Source organism: Macaca thibetana, chromosome 10, assembly GCF_024542745.1.
Source record: "Macaca thibetana thibetana isolate TM-01 chromosome 10, ASM2454274v1, whole genome shotgun sequence".
In the NCBI taxonomy this organism is placed as follows: domain Eukaryota; kingdom Metazoa; phylum Chordata; class Mammalia; order Primates; family Cercopithecidae; genus Macaca; species Macaca thibetana.
In genome coordinates, this window is record NC_065587.1 from 62,229,282 (window position 1) to 62,246,122 (window position 16,841).

At 44.8% G+C, this 16,841-nt stretch overlaps 2 protein-coding genes across 2 annotated transcripts in view; both read right to left on the minus strand.

Moving 5' to 3' along the window:
* CTNNBL1 (catenin beta like 1) overlaps positions 1 to 14,736 on the minus strand; it is a 225,823-nt gene extending 211,087 nt beyond the window's left edge. The window contains exon 1 of the mRNA XM_050807117.1: positions 14,727 to 14,736. The gene's annotated coding sequence lies outside the window, so the exon portion shown is untranslated. The remainder of the gene's footprint in view (positions 1 to 14,726) is intronic.
* VSTM2L (V-set and transmembrane domain containing 2 like) overlaps positions 1 to 16,841 on the minus strand; it is a 381,776-nt gene that overhangs the window by 284,413 nt on the left and 80,522 nt on the right. The window lies entirely within an intron of this gene.

A 16,841-nucleotide genomic window follows, 5' to 3' on the forward strand; every position in this document is an offset into this window, starting at 1 on the left:
TACAAAAAATAGAAAATAGAACTAATAAATAAATTCAGCAAGGTTGCAGGATACAAAATCAATATAAAAAATCAATTGTATTTCTGTACCCTAGCAATGAACAGTACAAAATGAAATTTTTTAAAAATCCATTTATGATAGCATCAGAAAGAATAAAATCCTTAGGAATAACTTTAACAAAAGAACTACAAAACTTGTAGTCTTGCTTAACAAAAAGAACAACAAAACTTTTTAAAAATCCATTTATGATAGCATCAGAAAGAATAAAATTCTTAGGAATAACTTTAACGAAAGAACTACAAAACTTGTAGAACTACAAAACTTACATTCCAGCAATATAAAATATTGTTGAAAAAAATTAAATAAGACCTGTATAAATGGAAACATCCCATGTTCATGGATCAAAAGACTTAATATTGTTAAGATGGTAATATTCTCTAAATGAATCTACAGATTCAATAAAATTTCTATCAAAATTCCAGCTGGATTTTTTTTCCAGAAAATGACAAGCTGATCCTAAAATTCATATGGAATTGCAAATTGTCCCAAATCACCAAAAGAATTTTGAAAAAGAAGAACAAAATTGGAGAAGTCACACCTTCTGATTTAAAAAAAAAAAAAAAAAAAAAAATCAACAGAACAGAATCAATAGTCCAAAAATAAACTCTTACTTTTATGATCAATTGATTTTCAACAAAAGTGCCAGTGAAGAAATAATCACCTTTTTCACAAAGGGTGCTGGAACAACTGGATATACACATCCAAAGAATGAAATTGGACCCCTAACTCATACCGTATGCAAAATTAACTCAAAATGAACCATATGTTTCGGCTGTGTCCCCACCCAAATCTCATCTTGAATTCCCACGTGTTGTGGGAGTGACCTGATAGGAGATAATTGAATCATGGGGCAAGTCTTTCCCGTGCTGTTCTCGTGATAGTGAATAACTCTCATGAGATCTGATGGTTTTATAAAGAGGAGTTCCACTGCATAAGTTCTCTCTCTTTGCCTGCTGCCATCCATGTAAGATGTCACTTGCTTCTCCTTGCCTTCCACCATGATTGTGCGGCCTCCCCAGCCATGTGAAACCATTAAACTTCTTTCTTTAGGAAATTGCCCAGTTTCAGGTATGTCTTTATCAGCAGCATGAAAATGGACTAACACAATGGATCATAGCCATAAGTGTAAAAGCTAAAACTATAAAAACTCTTAGAAAAAAAATCACAGGAGTGAATCTTTATCACCTTGGGTTAAGCAATGGTCCCATAGATACCTAAAAGCACAAATGACAAAAGAAAAAATAGATACATTCAACTTCATCAAAACTAGAAAACATTTGTGACACAAATTATATTATCAAGAAACTGAAAAAGTCCAGGCATGGTGGCTTATGCCTGTAATCCCAGTACTTTGGGAGGCCGAGGCAAGCGGATCACCTAAGTTCAGGAGTTCAAGACCAGCCTGGCCAACATAGTGAAACCCCGTCTCTACTAAAAAATACAAAAATTAACCGGGCGTGGTGGCAGGCACCTGTAATCCCAGCTACTCGAGAGGCTGAGGCAGGGAGAATTGCTTGAACTTGGGAGGTTGAGCTGAGATGCACCACTGCATCCCAGCCTGGGCGACAGAGCACAACTCCGCCTCAAAAAAAAAAAAGAAAAGAAAGTGAAAAAGTGAAAAGACAACCCATAGAATGGGGGAAAATATTTGCAACTCATACATCTGATAAGGAACTTGTATCTTTTAGAAGCGTGTGAACCACAGCAACTCCATCTTAAACAGGAGCTGGGTAAAATGAGGCTGAAACCTAATGGGCTGCATTCCCCGATGGTTAAGGCATTCTAAGTCACAGGATGAGATAGGAAGTCAGCACAAAATACAGATCATAAAGACCTTGCTGTTGAAACAGGTTTCAGTAAGGGAGCCGGCCAAAACCCTCCAAAACCAAAATGTCTGTGAGAGTGACCTCTGGTCGTCCTCGCTGCTACACCCCCACCAGCACCCTGACAGTTTACGAATGCCATGGCAACATCAGGAAGTTACCTTATATGGTCTGAAAAGGGAGGGATGAATAACCCACCCCTTGTTTAGCATATCCGCAAGAAATAACTATAAAAACGGGCAAGCAGCAGCCCTCGAGTCTGCTCTATGGAGTAGCCATTCTTTTATTCCTTTACTTTCTTAATAAACTTGCTTTCACTTTGCACTGCGGACTCGCCCTGGATTCTTTCTTGGGTGAAATCCAAGGTCCCTCTCTTGGGATCTGGATCGGGACGCCTTTCCTGTAACATACCCAGAATATATGAAGAATTCTTACAACTCAATAATAAAATAACCAACTCAGTTTTTTAAATGGGTAAGGAATCTGAATAGGCAGTTCTCCAAAGAAAATATACAAAGGACTAAGCACATGAAAAGATGCTCAACTTCCTTAATCATGAGGGAAATGCAAATCGACACAAGATACTACTTCACACCCGCTAGGATGGTTATAAGTAAAAAAATAAAAAATAAATAAATAAAAAACAGATAGCAAGTGTTGACATGGTTATGAAGAAATTGGATCCCTCATACGCTGCTGGTAGAAATGTAAAATTGTGCATCTGCTTTAAAAATAGTGTAGTAGTTCCTCAAAATATTAAACATAACATTACCATATGACCCAGCAATTCCAATCCTAGGTGTACACCTAAGAGAAATGAAAACAGGAAGGGTGTGGTGGCTCACACCTGTAATCCAAGCACTTTGGGAGGCTGAGGCAGGTGGATCACCTGAGGTCAGGAGTTCGAGACCAGCCTGGCCAACACGGTGAAACCCCATCTCTACTAAAAATGCAAAAATTAGCCAGGTATGGTGGCAGGAGCCTGTAATTCCAGCTACTCGGGAGGCTGAGGCAGGAGAATCACTTGAACCTGGGAGGCAGAGGGTGCAGTGAACCGAGATTGTGCCACTGCACTCCAGCCTAGGCAACAAGAGTGAAACTTCGTCTCAAAAAAAAAAAGAAAAGAAAGAAAAAGAAATGAAAACATACGCTCACACAAAAATTTGTACACAAATGTTTATAGGAGTATTATTCACAGTAGTCAAAAAGTGGGAACAACCCATATGTCTATCAATGACGAATGGGTAAATAAAATGTAGTATATGCATACAGTGGAATATTATTGGCAATAAAAAGGGATACGGTGCTGATACATGATACAACATTATGCTAGGTGAAAGAAGCCAGTCACAAAGAACTGCATATTGTGTGATTCCATTCATATGAAATGCCTGGGATAGGCAAGTCTATGAGGTAGAAAGTAGACTAGCAGCTGCCTAAGCCTAGGGGAGGTGGGAGGAAATGGGAGAACTGCTCATCGCTGCACGTCTCTTTTCCAGGTGATGAAAATGTTCTAAACCTGATTATGGTGGTTGCCGTCAACCCTGTGAATATACTAAAAATCATTGAATTGTACATTTTACATGAACGAATTGTATGATGTGGTAGACAGAATAATGACCCCTTAAAGATGTCTATGTCCTAAACTTCCGAGCCTGTGAATATGTTAGGATACATGGCAAAGAAGAATTAAGTTTGCAGATGAGATTAATTCAGTTGCTAATTAGCTGACTTTAAGACAGGAAGGTTAGCCTGGATTACCCAGCTAAGCTCAATGTAATCACAAACGACCTTAAAAGTAGAAGATGGAATATGAAGAGAGAACCAGAGAGGCAGCATCTTGAGAAAAACTCAGCCCAGTGTTGTTGGCCTTGAAGATGGAGGAAGGGAGCGATGAGCCAAGGAGGGCAGGTGGCCTCTAGAAGCTGGGAAGGGCAAAGGAAACCCATTCTCCCCTAGTGCCTTCAGAAAGAAACTCAGCCCTGCCAACGCCTCAATCTTTGTCCAGTGAGATTTGTGTCACACTTCTGATCCATGGAACAAGATAGTAAATTTGTGTTACTTTAAGCCGCTAAGTGTGTGGTAATTTGTTGCAGCATCAGTAGAAAACTAATATATACGGTAAGTGAGTTATATGTAAATAAAGCTATTTTTTAAAATGATTGTTTTCTTAGGTGGCATAAATAGAAGTATGACATGTGGAAGGGTGGAGGTGATATCTCTTTGCAATCTGAGTGAGGCAGACCCCATCTGGAGCTCAGCTCTGAATGCCACACTATAAGAGGAATGTGAAAAAAAAACAGGGCAGGTCCCAAGAAAGGTCACCGTGATAGATGGTAAACAGGTTGGAAATGATGTTGGGTGAGAACCCATCAGAGAACCCGGGGGTGGTCAGCTTGGAGAAAGGAAGGCCTGTAGGTTGCTATCTGCCTGATCTTAATGGCTATGGTGGGACACTGGAGTGGGGATGAGATTTTTGGGGACACAAGAGGGCAGACCTAGGGGCAATAGGGAGTGTTACCTGCAGAGAGGATGCAGCTTGGGATAAAGACGAGCTTTATCCTTTGTTTTGAAAAATATTTTCCCCAAAATGCGTGTTCATAAAAAATTAGGAAATATACAGAAGCAAAAAGAAAAAGCAAGTCAAGCGCAGTGGCTCACGCCTGTAATCTGAGCATTTTGAGAGGCCAAGGCGGGTGGATCACTTGAGGTCAGGGGTTTAAGACCAGCCTGACCAACATGGTGAAACCTCGTCCCTACTAAAAATACAAAAATTAGCTGGGCGCGTTGGTGGGCACCTGTAATCCCAGCTACTCAGGAGGCTGAGGCAGAAAAATCTCTTGAACCAGGGAGGCAGAGGTTGCAGTGAGCCAAAATCGCACCACTGCACTCCAGCCTGGGCGACAGAGCAAGACTCTGTCTCAAAAAAACAAAACAAGAGGAAAAAACAAATAATGACACACCACTTTGTTGCAAGTTATTCATGTTTCTAGCTGCCCTGCTCTGGGAAGGTAAAAACCACGTCTTTCTTTTTCATTGTTATATTCTCAGAGTCTGGTTCACGGTGGGTGATCATGGAATGCTTGTTGAATGAATATGCAATGCACACACACACAGTGACATTTTTAATTTACGAAAATGGGATTCTACTGTATGTATTGATTGATAACTTGCTTCCCCCACCCCCATTACTAATATATTATGAGCCTCTTTCCAGTTCAATAAATATACATTTACATCAGGGATGTAACAGATACTGCCAGACTGCAAATAGAATTCCGGGGGTCTGTGAACTTGAACAGGAAAAAATTATACCCTTATTTTCACTAACTTGTAACTGAGATTTCTCATTTCCTTCCATTTGAATATAAGCAACAAGCTGCAGTAGCATTAACAGTATCTGTGACTTCACTACCATAGTGATGGTAGATATTTCCGTACCAAATTATCATTGTTGCAGCTATTTTGAAATACTGTTTACACTCATCACTGCTTTGAAATTACAGTGGTTATTACACCTGCCACCACATCTTGTTAATGAATATATTAATAAAGAAGCATGTGTATTTCTACATAAGAAATTTTAAAATATTTTGATAACTGTATTTTAAGATAATTGGTCTTCTTGGAAATCTTAAACATCTAATTTTATATGTTTAAAACCATTATTCCGAGAAAAGGTTCATGGGCTGCACCCAAAAGGCCATGGCACAGCAAAGGTTAAGAAGTCCTGATCTATACCATCAACTTTACTTTAAACTTTTTATTTTGAAATAATTTTAAATTTATAGAAAAGCAATAGCCAGGTGCTTTGGCTTACGCCTATAATCCCAGCACTTTGGGAGGCCAGGGTGGGCAGACCACCTGAAGTCAGGAGTTCAAGACTAGCCTGGCCAACATGGTGAATGCCCATCTCTACTCAAAATACAAAAGTTAGCTGGGCGTTGTGGTGAACGCCTGTAATCCCAGTTCCTCGGGAGGCTGAGGCAGAAGATTCGCTTGAACCTGGGAGGCAGAGGTTGCAGAACCCGGAAGGCAGAGGTTGCAGTGAGCTGTGATCGCGCCATTGCATAGCAGGCTGGGCGACAATGAAACTTGGTCGCAAAAAAAAAAAAAAAAAAAAAAAAAAAAACACATAAATAAATAAATACAGAGAGCTCTCATGTATTCCTCACTCAGCTTCCCCTAATGTCAACATGTTATATAACCGTAGAATAGTCATCAAAGCCAGAAAATTAACATTGGTACAATATCATTAAGCAATCTTCAGGTCTAATTGGAATTTTGCTTGTTTTTCCACAACTGTTCTTTTTCTGTTCCAGGAGCCAGTCCAGGATCCTACGCTGTGTTTCGTTGTCATGTCTCTGTGCTCTCCTCCAATCTGTGATAATTCCTCAGACTTTCCTTGTCTTTCCTGACCTTGACACTTTTGATAAGTACTGGTCAGTTTATTTGTAGAGTGTCCATCAATTTGAGTTTGCCTGATTTTCTCACAATTAGATTGAGCTTATGCCTTTTTGGCAAGCATAACCCAAGAGCGATATTGTTCCCATCTCAGGGTGTCATATTAGGGACACATGATGTTAATACATCTTATTCCTGTTCATAATGGCTACAGAATATCCATTGTATATTTAATAGGATGTAACATGTAATTTATTTCATCAGTCCTCTTCCAGTGGACTTTTAGCTTGTTTTCTTTTCTTTTTTAATTTTGAGATGGAGTCTCACTCTGTCACCCAGGCTGGAGTGCAGTGGCATGATCTCAGCTCACTACAACCTCCACCTCCCCGGTTCAAGCGATTCTCCCACCTCAGCTTCCCAAGTAGCTGGGATTACAGGTGTGTGCAATCACACCCAGATAATTTTTGTATTTTTAGTAGAGATGGGGTTTCACCATGTTGGCCAGGCTGGTCTTGAACTCCTGACCTCAAGTGATCCACCTGTCTTGGCCTCTCAAAGCGGTGGGATTACAGGTGTGAGCCACCGTGCCCAGTCTTTTAGCTTATTTTCACCTTAGGACTGTTACAAACAGCACTACATTGAACAGGATATTGTGTGATGGGCAGAGCTGCTTGGAGAAGAAAACAGCAACCAGGAGTGATGGTGCCCCTCTTGAGGCATACATCAGCAGGGTGGCACCAGATGCTGCTCCCGTTTCCCCGCTGAAGAGCATCTGGTGACCCAAAACACTAACACGGTGCACATGGGCAGTAGTAAAGGTTGCTCTCCTCCTCTAGCTCTCCACTCAGCCTATCCATCTGCAAGGCAGGGCTTCAGCCCAGGCAGGGGGAAAAAAACGCTCTCCCAGCTAGGCCAGATCTGGTTAGTATGCTGAGCTCCTTGCTCTACTGAGGGCTAATTGCCCCTAAGAGCTGAGATCATTGGAGAGGAAAATGCAAAGTGACCTAACCTCTGCTGGGCTCAGCAAGCCAGCCAGCCTCTCAGCAGAAAAGGTTGGACTACTCTCACCGGCCCCCTTCTCCCTGCTATGATTGCTAATGGAGCAGGGTGGCTCAGGGTCCCAGCACCTGGTGGCAGTGTGGCCATGGTGACTTCAATCTCGGCAAGGCTGGAGCTGCAGGGAAGTCAGCACTGAAACTTCTGGCTGCTGGGTTCCTAGAATGCATGAAGTACAACCATTTAGGAAAACTGGCAGTATTTAGGAAAGCTAACCACATGCCCACTGAAAGACCCAACCACTTCAGTCCTGGATATATGCCCAAGAGAAATACGTGTGTATGTCTACTAAAAGAATGTTCACAGAAGCTTTATTGATAATTGCTGAAACCTGGAAACAGCTCAAATGCCCATCAACAGAAGGGATATAAACAAATTGTGATATATTCATACAGTGGAATACTATGTGGCATTTAAAAAACAAGCTACTGGTCCATGCAGCAACATGATGACTCTCCAGATTTTGTGTTGAGTGAGAGAAGCCAGACACAAGAGGTCATACCGAACGAGTCCATGAATATGAAGTTCAAAACCAGCTCCATTATGAGGGACCCCTTCTAAGATGCTAGAAAGGTTCTACATCCTAATCTAGGTGGGTGTTCTCTGAGTGTATACCTAAGCAAAAATCCACCAAACTGTGCACTTGAGATTTTATGGTACTTAAGTTCTACTCTAATTTAACAATGACCACCACAGAATGATGCGTGAGAGCCACAGGCAGGCTCTGCTGGCATCAGGAGGTGGAAAGGGGGAAGGAAGGGAGTGATAGGTTCCAGCTCAGCCATGATTGGTATGTGACCTGAGCAACCAGATCAACTTCTCCTTCTCCAAGTTCTTTTTTTTTTCTCCTGAGATGGAGTTTCACTCTTGTCACTCAGGCTGGAGTTAACTGTCAATGGCATGATCTCCGCTCACTGCAACCTATGCCTCCCGGGTTCAAGCAATTCTCCTGCATCAGCCTTCTGAGTAGCTGGGATTACAGGCAGGTCCCACCATGCCCAGTTAATTTTGTATTTTTAGTAGAGGTGGGGTTTCACCATGTTGGCCAGGCTGGTCTTGAACTCCTGACCTCAGGTGATCCACGCGCCTCAGCCTCCCAAAGTGTTGGGATTATAGGCACAAGCCACCCTGCCCGGCCAACTTCTCCAAGTTCTTCTGCTGAGGAGAGAACTGATGACACCTTGCTCCTTTGCTGATATTGTGAGGAGCAAATGAGAAGGTGCATGAGAAGCCACATTCTGAATTGATGGTGATTTTCATGTATTGATTCAGCCAACACATGTTAAGCACAAGCATGTGCCTAGCACTGGACTGGGCACCTAGGTCATGCAGACAGGTTAGACCCAGCCTTGTCTAACTCTCAACCTCAGCAGGGAGAAAGACAATTGACCCACAAACAAAGGAGCAATTGTGAACCATGATGAGGGTTACAGAGGAACCAACAGGTGCAGAGATGGAAGTGGAGTGGAAGTCAGGAACCCATTGGGGTAGGGTTTGGGGAAGGCCACTCAGCAGAGACCCAAAGGACAGGGAGAAATCTGGCCCACAGAAGGACATTGCACATAGAAGAATCAGCAAAGGTGAGGACCTCACAGCTGGAAAGAGCTGGGTGCACTCAAAGAACTGGAGGAAGCTCTGTGTGGCTGGAGAGGACTCCAGGGCAGCTGGTCCATGGTGTGGGCAGGACATGCATAGTTTGGCAGACAGGGAAAGTGCTTGGGATTCTACTTAAAGGTTACTGAGAAGACATTGGAAGGCTCTTAATTAAGACATGACATGATCTGATTTGTGTTTTCAGAAGATGACTTCGATACCTCACCAACAGCCAAACACAAACAACTACATTCAGCATGACTCTATTCATAGGAGATCCAAAATCTCACAAAACTAGCCTGTGGTGAGAGATGTCAAAATATTGGTTAACTTTGAGGGTTGTGGCCTTGGAGGGGGAGTGAGGGAGTAAGAGGGCCTGGAAATGTTTCATGCATTGATCTGCATGGGATGTACAAAAATGTAAAAAGTCTTCAAGATGTAGACACAAGATTCGGGTTCTTTATGGTGTAGTGTACTATTTGTACGCCATACCTCAATTTAAAAAGTAAAATAAATTTTAAAATTAGGTTGTGCACAGTGGCTTATGTCTGTAATCCTAGCACTTTGGGATGCCAAGGTTGGCAGATTCCTTGAGTCCAGGAGTTCGAGACCAGCCTGATGATGTGACAGAAAAGAAAAAACATTTTCTGAGGAGAAATTCAAGCAGCCTGCAGAAACTTGCATAAATAATGAAGAGCCAAATGTTAATTACCAAGACAATGGGGAAAATGTCTCCAGGACATGTCAGAGATCTTCACAGCAACCCCTCCCATCACAGGCCCAGAGGATTAGGAGCTAAAAATGGTTTCTTGGACGAGGCCCAGGGCCTTGCTGCTTTGTGCAGTCTCAGGACTTGGTGCCCAACATCCCAGCCATGGCTAAAAGGGGGCAATGTACAGCTCAGTCCATTGCTTCAGAGAGTGCAAGCCCCAAGCCTTGGTGGCTTACACATGGTATTGGGACTGTGGATACACAGAAGTCAAGAACTGAGATTTGGAATCTCTGCCTAGATTTCAAAGGATGTATAGAAATACCTGGATGTCCAGGAAGAGGTTTGCTGCAGGGATGGAGCTCTCATGGAGAACCTCTGCTAGGGCACTGTGGAGGGGAAATGTGGAGTCAGAGCCCCCACATAGAGTCCCCACTGGTGCACTAGCTAGTGGAGCTGTGAGAAGAGGGCCACTGTCCTCCAGACCCCAGAATGGTAGGTCCACTGACAGCTGGCATCGTGCACCTGGAAAAGCCACAGACACTCAATACCAGCCCATGAAAGCAGCTGGGAGCAGGGCTGTACCCTGCAAAGCCACAGGATGGAGTTGCCAAAGGCCGCAGGAGCCCATCTTTTGCATCAATGTGACCTGGATGTGAGATACGGAATCAAAGGAGATCATTTTGGAGCTTTAACATTTGTCTGCCCCACTGGATTTCAGACTTGCATGGGCCTGTAGCCCCTTTGTTTTGGCCAATTTCTCCCATTTGGAATGGGTGTATTTACCCAATGCCTGTACCCCCATTTTATCTAGGAAGTAACTAACTTGCTTTTGATTTTACTCATAGGCAATAGGGACTTGCCTTGTCTCAGATGAAACTTTGGACTTGGGCTTTTGGGTTAATGCTGGAATAAATTAAGACTTTGGGGGACTGTTGGGAAGGCATGATTGGTTTTGAAGTGTGAAAGGAACATGAGTTTGGGAGGAGGCAGGGGCAGAATGATATGGTTAGGCTTTGTGTCCCCCACCCAGATCTCATCTTGAATTGTAATCCCTGTAATCCCCACATGTCAAGAGAAAGACCAGGTGGACGTAATTGAATCAGGGGGGTGGTCTCCCCCATGCTGTTCTTGCTATAATGAGTGAGTTCTCACGTGAGCTGATGGTTTTATAAGGGGCTCTTTCCCCTTCACTTGGCACTTCTCCTTCTGCCACCCTGTGAAGAAGGTGCTTGCTTCCTCTTCATCTTCTGCAACGATTGTAAGTTTCCTGAGGCCTCTCCTGCCATGCTGAACTGTGAGCCAGTTAAACCTCTTTCCTTTATAAATTACCCAGTCTTGGGCAGTTCTTTACAGCAGTATGAAAATGGACTAATAACACCTGTCTAAAAAAAATTAAAATTAACTGACAGTTTTACTGGCTAGCATTATGTTTTAAAGTGAGGTTTACTGGGATATAATTTCCATACAATAAGATTCATCCGTTTAAAGTGTGCACTTGGGTGAGTTTTGAAAGACATGTTCACCAGTATACTCACCACCACAATCAAGATATTGAATATTTGGCTGGGTGCAGAGGCTCACGCCTGTAATCCCAGCTACTCGGGAGGCTGAGGCAGGAGAATAGCTTGAACCCAGAAGCGAATGTTGTGGTGAGCTGAGATCGTGCCACTGCACTCCTGCCTGCACTTGAGCCCAGGAGCTCGAGACCAGCCTCGGCAACATGGCGAGACCCCCATCTCTAAAAACACCACCACCACCACCAACAACAACAAAAAGATACTGAACATTTCTTAGCCCCAGAAAGTTGCCTGTGCCCCTTTGCAGTGGATCCCCTCACCCTTCCCTAGCCCCTGGCAACCACTGATTTCATTTCTGTGCCTACAGTTTGGCTTTTTCCAGGTTGTCATTAAACAGAATCACCTGCTATTTAGCCATTGGAGTCTGCCTCTTTCACTTCACAGAATGCTTTTGAAATTAATTCGTGTCATTGTGGACATCAGTCGTAGGTTTCTTTTCCCTGCACCTGGTATTCCAACATATGGATGAACTGCAATTTATTGATCTATTCACCAGTTGATGGACCTTTGGGTTGTTTCTAGTTCAGGGCAATTATGAATAAAGCTGTTATGTCCAGGCGCGGTGGCTCACACCTGTAATCCCAGCACTTTGGGAGGCTGAGGCAGGCAGATCACAACGTCAGGAGTTCAAGACCAGCCTGGCCAACATGGAGAAACCCCGTCTCTACTAAAAATACAAAAATTAGCCTGTTGGGGTTGCATATGCCTATAATCCCAGCTACTTCGGAGGCTGAGGCAGGAGAATCACTTGAACCCAGAAGGCAGAGGTTGCAGTGAGCCAAGATCATACCACTGCACCCCAGCCTGGGTGACAGAGTGAAACTCTATCTCAAAAAAAAAAAAAAAAAAGAAGAAGGATAAAGCTGTTGCAAACATTTGCATACAGGTCTTCGGTAGACATGTGTTTTTATTTCTCTTGACTAAATGGTAAGTACACATTTAAGTTTAGAAGAAACTGCTACCATGTTTTTCAAAGTGTTTGCCAGGCACTAAATACATTATCTCATTTTATTCTCAGAATAGAGGAGGTAAGTGAGGCTAAGAGAGCCTAAGCAAATTTCCCGTGGCCCCCTGGTTAGTAAGAGGATCCCAGAATCCTGCAGGGAAACCCTCACTACCAAGCTCCTCCAGAGCCCACGCACATGGGCAGGGCCAGGCTTAGACAAGCCCTAGATGAAAAATTCAGACCATGATGGAGGAGACAGTGGTAGGTAGGCCTCATTACCCTTCCAAGTAAGATCAAATGAAAGAAGAAGAAGAAGAGCCAGGTGACGTGAAAGTGGAGAAAATTGCCAGTTACAAGCAAAGCATTAATTCACTGGAAGCCAGCCATTCTCCTTTGCTCCCAAAATCCCTCGGTCCCATGGCAAGTTTTCAAATTAAAGTGCCGAAGGCCCCCTGTCTCCTCTTCCCCCCAGGTGGCAGGGCTGGACGCTGCGGCCTGAATATTGTCTGAAACCAGCAAACCAGTAGCCCCATCCAACCCCAGCCCCAGACAGCCCTGGACCCTGGCCCGCTGGGAGGTGGCACCCCCATCCTGAGACAGGCCTGACCCCTGCAGGGCCACCAGAAAAATGGAGGTTAATGAGATTTTGATGAACCCGCAGTTTCCATTTTGTGAGGGAAAAGGCTCCAAGCCCTGCTCATTAAAGGGAACTGACCTGTAAAATGAGCCTGGGGATGGATGGCGGGACAGCAAGGCCAGCCAAGAGAGGAAGGGGGAGAGGTGGGACCCCAGCAGACTCGTTGAAGCATTCTAGCTGGGTGGAGAGAGCAGGCCCAGAGAATGGAAGACATTTTTGGTCAAGGACACACAGCAAATCAGATTAGACTTGGGTCCTGGAAGGGGTAAGGGAATTGGAGGGGAAAACCTGAGAAACAGGGACATGGGTAAAGAGACAGACAGAGACAGAGGGAAATCCACTGATTGTGTATTACATAATAATGTCGACCATTCACTGAAGGCCTACTCCATGCCAGGTACTGGGCTCAGTATCGTATCTGCCATCCCATGGTCTCATTTGATCTTCACAATTCCAGGAGCTAGGGATTGTTACCCCCATATGGAGAAACAGGTTCAGAGAAGTTAAGTGACTTGCCCAAGGGCACTAAGCCAGCCAAGTCTACCTGATTCCATGCTGTTGATCACCTGCCCCAGGCTTGGGGTGACCCTGGGTTCCATTTGACACATGCTGTCCTGGAAGAGTGCCACTTTCACTGTCCAAAGTGATTCAGTTCAGGAAAAGTATTGTATGACTGCCCTACCTCGGCTGCATCTTAGAAATTGCTTCCTGTGTGGCATGTGTAACCCAGTATGCAACACACAGCCTGTGCTCAACAAATAGTCAAACCTAGATAAGATGCCATTTCTGTCACATCTTGGAATTGAGGCAGTAGAGCACAGTGACAAGAGACTTGGGCTCTGGAGGTAGCCAACCTGGGCTCAGCCCCAGCTGTGTGACCTTGGACTAGTCACTTGGCCTCTCTGGGCCTCAGTGTGCTCATCTGTAAAGTGAGGATAAGCAAGGATTCTTCCCAAGGTTACAGGGATGCCATGAAGAGAGGGGTAGAAGGTACCAACGCAGGTTTGCTATCACTACCCGGCAGACACAGGATTTTAGCCTCCATTTTTTCTGGGGCACAGCATGGATTTCCACCGGGTGTACCCAGTCTGTTTGCCCTGAGCTAAAGCCTGTTCCTTTGTTGACTTCAATGACTCACTTTGCAGTTCCCTGCCCTAGTGGCTTTGCACTTGCTGGGGCTTTTTGTTTGCTTGCTTAGCTAAACAGCCTGTCCAGGCACCATTGTAGCATATTATGTATGTAAACCCACTTAATCCTCACAATAATCCTGTGTTTACAAATGAGAAAATTAAGGCACAGAGAGGTTAGTTAACTTGTTCCAGGATCACTCAGCTGGCTAGTGACAAAACTGGAATTTGAACCCAATCAGTCTTGCTTAAGAGTCTAGCCTCTCCAGCACCTCCCTCTGTCCTGGGGGTGCCATCCCACACCCACCACTGACCCCACCTCTGCCTTTGCCTGGATAACACCTACCCACCTTTGTGCCTTTGCTGAAATACCGCTTCCTCCAGGAGACCCTCCCTGAGTGCTCAGCCTAAATCACAATTCCCATCCGTACCTATAGAATAATTGCTCACCCCACTCTCCCCGTTTCTTGGGAGCTAAATTCAGTGTGTTTTTCTCTATTTATCTGATCATTCGCCTTCCCTGCTAGACAGTGCATTCCAGGAGGGCAGGGGCTATTTGTATATTCTGGAACAGTAGCAGACACATTTCAGATGCTCAATAAATATTGGTTGAAGGAGGGAAGGAATGAATGAAAGAGGAAGAGGAGGCAGGGAGGAACTAGAAACCCCTCGTTCCTAGCCCTGCATCTGACGGTGTTTCATTGTCCTGGGAGCCCGGCCGAGGGTCTGCGAGGTGTATGGTGTGACCATCGTACTTATAACTGACAGCACCAGCAGCCTGGCAGACCCCGCCCCCCAGGCCCTGGGGCTCAGGGAGGCCCAATGGGGCAAGGCCCGGTGGCAGGCCCTGGGCAGGTAGGGACCAAGCCCTCGATAGCCACGGCCTTTCCTCTCTGGCTAAATCCTCCATCCCCCAACCCAAGCCCTCCCTTCTCCCTTCTTCTTTTCCTTTCTGAGATGAAGCAGTGAAATGATTTTTCTACTTGAGCAGTTTTCAATTAAGATTAAGAAAAATGCGGTCTGCAGTCACTCGGCAAGAGGCCCTGGCAGCCTGTCCCTTCAGGGACTGGGGTTTTCTAAGCTGTTGACAGAGCTGATTCTGGAATGAGGGGAGTTTGGAAGAGACTTATCACACCCTCTGCCTTCCCCCCACCCAACCCTCAGCCTCATGACTTGGCCTCCTCCTGTCTTCCTGGGTAAGGGCCCGGGATCTGGAATCAGACAGATCTGGGTGGGTTCAGGCTCTATCCCGTGCAAAGTGTGTAACCTTAGGCAGGTCCTCTACCTCTCTGAGCCTTCTTTATTCACCTATAAAGTAGGTCAATGGCAAACCCTCTCAACTGGTCCTGCTTCCCACCCAGAACAAAGGGTCCCCTCCTGGTCTCCCAGACTGTGGAAGAATAAACAGCAAGGGTGACACAAGGATGTTTAGCTAGTGTAGGACAAGGTGGGCCGAGCCTCCAAAACCCCAGGGCCAGGGCAGAAAAGAGGAGACAGAGGCTGAGAGTGAGGGAGGCTTGACTGGTACAAGAATACAACAATAGATGGAAGTGGGCTGGGCACCGTGGCTCACACCTGTAATCCCAGCACTCCAGCGTGGGAGACAGAGCAAGACTCCATCTCAAAAAAAAAAAAAAGAAGAAGAGTAGATGCAAGTGTCCAGGGTGACTCTCAAGGGCTTGACCCAGAGGTCAATCAAGGCCAAAGACAAGGGCAGGGCATCTATGTGTGTCATTGGGCAGAGGAGGAAGGAGACAGAACTCTGGGGTCACTTAATTCCCTTCTAATTCCAAAATCTTTATGCCTGTGGTAGATTATGCTGTTTGAGAATGTTGCTTTTCAAAATGGAAGTGGCTTTTTTTTTTTTTTTATGAAAGGCATGTGCCAATTGTAGTTAATTCTGGGGTCAGGCATACCCAGGTCTCTTTTCCTGCACCTCCTGTCAGTAGTTTTGTGATCCTGAGCAAGTTACTCAACTTCTCTGAGCCTCTCCAAAATAATGTATAATTTTCATACTCCTGTAAAAAATTATCTTGAAATCGACTTTATTGGAGTGTAATTTACATATGGGAAAACTCATCCATTTAAAGTGTACATTTCAGTGAGTTTTGAAATTTATACAACCATGTAACTGCCACGATGATCAAGAAAATAAGCTTTTTGAAAATTTTTTTGAGACGGAGTCTCGCTCTGTCACCCAGGCTGGAGTGCAGTGGTGCAATCTCGGCTCACCGCAAACTCTGCCTCCCGGGTTCAAACAATTCTCCTGCCTCAGCCTCCTGAGTAGCTGGGATTACAGGTGCCTGCCACCATGCCCAGCTAATTTTTGTATTTTTAGTAGAGATGAGATTTCACCTTTTTGGCTAGGCTGGTCTTGAACTCCTGACCTCAAGCGATCCACCCACCTTGGCCTCCCAAAGTGCTGGGATTACGGGCATGAGCCACCGTGCCCAGCCTAAGAAAGTGAACATTTTAATCATCCTAAAACATGCTCTTGTGCCCCTTCCCAGTCCTTCTGTTTCTATTAATATAAAAACAGTAAGTTCTCCAGCCCCCATGACAACAAATTTCGGCAACAAATAAGCATCCAGGAAGGTGTGCAGTGTGTACTGTGACTTTGACTATCCACTGCCTGCCCCCTGCTCACACAGAGACACTGTTATTTAGACCCAGTGACACAACTGTCCCTTGTTAGGAAGCATAGCATGTGATGGTTCCCTCAACACCAACTGCCCATGGTGAGCCACTACACAGCCTGTCTCTCCCCACAGGGACAACAGCAGCTGGCACCGGGCTCCCTAGATCACTCACTGGGTGTCTTCCCACCCCAACACCTCCATGAGACTGTGAGCCTCTCCAGGGAGGACCTGTGTCTGCCTCGTATCATTCACTATTGTCTCCTCAGT